Source organism: Tupaia chinensis, unplaced genomic scaffold (assembly GCF_000334495.1).
Source record: "Tupaia chinensis unplaced genomic scaffold, TupChi_1.0 Scaffold148257_1, whole genome shotgun sequence".
NCBI lineage: Eukaryota > Metazoa > Chordata > Mammalia > Scandentia > Tupaiidae > Tupaia > Tupaia belangeri.
In genome coordinates this window covers 120,352-124,906 of record NW_006208108.1, presented here as the reverse complement: position 1 = coordinate 124,906, position 4,555 = coordinate 120,352, and the positions used below count along the sequence as shown (strand labels likewise).

At 44.3% G+C, this 4,555-nt stretch overlaps 1 pseudogene; it reads left to right on the top strand.

Annotated features, from left to right (window-relative positions):
• The first annotated feature begins 1,706 nt into the window (after positions 1 to 1,706).
• LOC102487156 (protein CDV3 homolog pseudogene) lies at positions 1,707 to 4,555 on the top strand (annotated as a pseudogene).

The window sequence follows — 4,555 nt, the reverse complement described above, 5'->3', positions numbered from 1 at the left end:
GGGGGCAGCCCTACTTCCAATGTTTCTGTAACTTAGAATCTGAGCATGCCCCAGATGGAGGCCTGGGTTGAAGACAGGATCTTTCTCAATGGCCTTCTTTGCCACACTTGAGGTAGGGTCTCTGTGGTGATTGTATGGCTGGTCATTGTGGTTTTATAGTATTGTGGCTTCCTTAAATGGTGGTGACAAGCAGTTGAAATGTAGCCTCATGTCTTTTAACTTCTGTTTGACATTGTATTCCTCTCTATTGTTAAAAATTTTAAATACTATTTTTTCTTTGAGAGGGAGATTTTTGTTATAGGGCACGTGCACTCACTAGAGAGAAAGTATGAATCCTTTCACTGAGGCCAAAGTGAAAATCCTTTCACTGAGGGTGATGGCCATGCCACAGTCCATTCTCCTGTTCTCTCAGGACTTGGGGCATGCACACACACTGAGTACCTGGGACGAGAATCCAGTAATGTAACCATTTGCCTTCTGCTGATCATACTTAAATACTATTTAATAAGGTCATTTTGTGGGATTTGAAAGTTCTCCTCAAGTTTTTGAAGTTGTTTTTTTTTTTTAAATATCTGGGGAGGATTTGAAAATTAAGTGAGTCTGGAAATATATTGAAGGAGATCCATATCAGAATTAAAATCTAGAGTCATAGATTTTTTTTTAGAGAGATTTTTGCCATAGTGTATGTGTGCTTGCTAAAGAGACAGAGAGACAGAAAGTGATAAATTACCCCTGGAGAGATTGCCATGCTACAATCTCTGACAGAAAGACAGAGAGACAGAAAGTGAAAAATGACCCCCTATGGGGGATGGCCACGCTGCAATCCCTTCTCCTCCATTCTCTTCTCGGGATCTTGGTCATGCACGCACATGTGCACGGTGTGAGTTTAAGCCACTGGGTTTGGCAATCGAACCACGGTCAAATACAAGGGAGCCCAGTGACATAGCCATTATGCCAACTGCTGTTCCCTCCAGTATTATATATATTTTTTTCCAGTAGTATATTTTTGAAGGGTCTCTGTTAACCTTCTCGTGAAAGTGGCTGGATTTTTTATTAGGGTGCTATATAATATCTTGAATTTTGTCATAATTAACAGCCTTAAGATGGCCTTTTCTTAGAGAGATTTTTGCTATTGGATGTGTGCACTTGCCGGAGAGACAGAAAGTGAGAGATCATCTTCCAGAAGTGTTAACGATGCAACAATACCTTCTTCATTCTCCTATCAAGATTTTTGGCATGCATATACACACGCCTGGAGTGAATTTTCAGCCACTAGTCCAGGAATCAAACCATGGTCAACTACATGAGAGTCCAGCAATGTAAATATTACACCATTTGCTGGTCCCATAGGCAGCTTTTTTTATACGTTCAATAAGACAGGTTAGAAAATGTGCCATGTGGTCCATGCTGTGGGATTCTGGGTGATATTCCATTTGGGGGGGTCTATTAGGAGGACTGCCTTGGGACCTGGAAGATGATGGTTAGGGTTCTGGGTATGAAGCGAGTTGGCCAAAGCCATAGCTGAGCTTCAAATAAAGCCTTTTTCCTCTGCAAAAGGAAGGCCAAAGAAAGTATAACATACACATCCTGATAGTGACCTCATAAGATGGGATGAGATGTTGAAATTCTTTGATGAAAGAGGTGAAGTTGGTTAAGAAATAACTTAGTCTATTCAATTTGAGGGAGATGAGAGAAGGTAAAGGAACATGGACATTAATAATGTCTTCAGCTTCAGCAACCTCATGAAGAGAATGGAGAGGAATAGTGGCCTTGTCAGGCTTGTGAGGATGAGAGGAAAGGATGTGAGAACAAGTATGGAGAGGGGAAGAGAGGAAGGTGAAGATAGATCTCCTAGTGCTTGGGAGAGAGGATCCATAGAAAGAGGAGGGTTATAGGGACAGGAAGTATGGTCGACAGAGTTGAAGGAATCTTCAGGGATTGGGAGTATCTGAGGGATCTGGTATTCTCACAAGACAGAAAAGGATCATAAAGAAAGAGAATCTCATAAGGGGTGCAGGCCTCACAAAGGGAGGGACAGGTCATAAAATAGAAAAAGACCTGTGGATACTGAATGACCACTTGCCAGTATGCTGGAGAATATTATCAAGATTACAAAGAATTTGGATAGTAGAAGTGCCATTTTCTGGCCACTGAAAATCATTGTCAAGCTTGTATGGAGGCCAGTCTGAGTTACAGAAACAGATGGCATGGCACAGCTTGACTTCACCTCCAGGGTATAGCATGTGGAGGTTTTCAAGAGACAAGCCAAAGGGACATCCTTTGGAATATGTTGGGTGTTGGCTCAGGTGTGAGAAAGGGACAGGATGAGATCCAGGAGGAGAATTTTGTGGAAAGAGCATGCCTAGTTCAAAAACCTCTGACAATGAGAAGTGGACTGCACTTGAAGAGGGGAATCACCCAGTTCAAGAGGGTCAAGAAAGGACCTGGTCTCAACCTTTGGAGGAGGGTCACGATCTAGCACTATGACTTTTTCTAGTGGGGGGATCTGGTCCCTGGATGACATTTTCAAGTAATCGATTCTAAAGTATCATTACCAATCCAAATTATAAGTCCTGTGTGACATGCAGCAGAGAGTTCCAGAAAGGGTATGTGTTCCACTTGAGATGGCTGCCACCAGTGAGTCTTCCTAGACAATGCACCAAATATCATGGTCCAGAGTAAGACAAAGGAGATATCATCTCAAGAGAAAAGGAAAGTTTATTAAGAGAAAGAGCACCTGAGGTTCTGAAGCTACAGGTGCTTCAGCCCCCCAGAAAAGAAAGAGGGGGTTTCTTTTATAGGGTAATAAATCTATTATGGGAGACTGTATATGTGACTGATGTGCAGAGCAGTTAGGCTTAGTGGTATTTGGTGAGTCTTTTGTGATGTATCTCTAGGGAGTTAGGCCTCCCAGTACTCACTTTGGGATTTTATCTGCTACTTTTTGGCTCAGTGTGACTTTGTAGTAGCAGCACCTGGAGTGTGGGCTCTTGCTAAGATCAGTTATAAAGAAGTTTGATCTTGGTTTCTTGTGAGGCCTAGAGCAAAACCAAATAGTGCTTAAAAGAGTTTTACAAAGTCCTTATAGAGGGAACGTGAGAAATGATACCCCCCTTCACTGGGGTATAGCACTCTGTAATCCTTTCTCCATTTTTGTCCTGGGATTTTAGACACATATGCACATGTGCCTAGCATGATTTTCAAGCTGCCAGGTCCAGGACTTGAACCATAGTGGGCCATGAGGGAGTGCAGCACCAAAACCAATACTCCACAACCTGGACCCCAGAATAAATATTTAAAAATAATTCTTAAAGTGTGTGTGTGAGGGTATTAGCCATTTTGTTCTGGTTTAAAATAAGTGTTGTCTATATTTTGACAGGCCTGGGCTACTCTGCGGAACAGAAGTGTCGCTGCACTCTGCAGCATGAGCACAGAACTGGCCTCAACTCCAAGCTCCAAGTCCTGAGGACAGGGCAGCGTCCACCACTGGTGGCACCCATCTGGGCTGAAGAGACTGCGGCCTTGGCTGAGACAGAGCAGCAGAGCCAGAAAACTATTTTACCAAGAGGAACAAGAAGAAGGAATAGAGCAACCTGGCAGTGAGCGCCACAGGCGAGGCGGTCAGCGCCAGAGGGAACAGCTGAGCCAAAAGCACAGCAGGCAGCAATGTGAGCCTGGTGGTCAGGCAGGGCAATGGCTGGAGACTTGGCTCAGGGACCACAGGCCCTGGGGCAGCTGCCAACAACATGAAGAAAGAATTTGAATGAAAGGAGGTTGATTACAGTGGCCTCAGAGTTCAGGCAATGCTAATAAGTGAAAAGGAAGATGATAATGAAAAGAGAAGGTACGAGTGATAACTGGGAAGAAGGTGGAGCAGTTGGTGGTGGGAGTGGTATGGAAAAATCTTCAAGTCCAAGAAATAAAAGTAGCTCTGGTACAAGGATTCCCTGCTCCAGTAATTGTTGTAGAAATCCCAGAACTGCCCATGACTAGAGTGTGTATAGTCCTGGGGCCCGGTTAATCCCAACCAGGAAAACAACACAAGGACTGCCAGAGATATACAGTGACACACCATTCCTATTGTTGTAGTTCCCTGCCAAGCATGTAGATAGCTGGAGGGCTATAAAAATGAAGAGCTTTGAAGTAGTAAGACACAAAATTAGATGTAGTGATGTGGTTTCAAAATGCTAGGTTCTCGGGAACCAGCAGTTAGCGTAATGGCTATGTCGCTGGAGTCCCACGTAGTCGACCGCGGTTCGCGTCCCGGACCCGGTAGCTTAAAACTCACGCCGGGCGCGTGTGCGTGCGTGCCCAAGATCCCAAGAGGAGAATGGAGGAGAAGGGATTGCGGCGTGACCATCCCCCCTGGGGGGTGATTTCTCGCTTTCTGTCTCTATGTCTCTCTCTGTCTGGCGAGCGCACACGCCCTACAGTGAAAATCTCTCAAAAAAAAAAAAAAAGCCAGGTTCTCAAACTTCAAATAGACAACCAGTATGCTGAGTTTGAGAATCAGAAAAGCAGTCACACAGTACCATTCAAGAATGGTCTTTGCTAA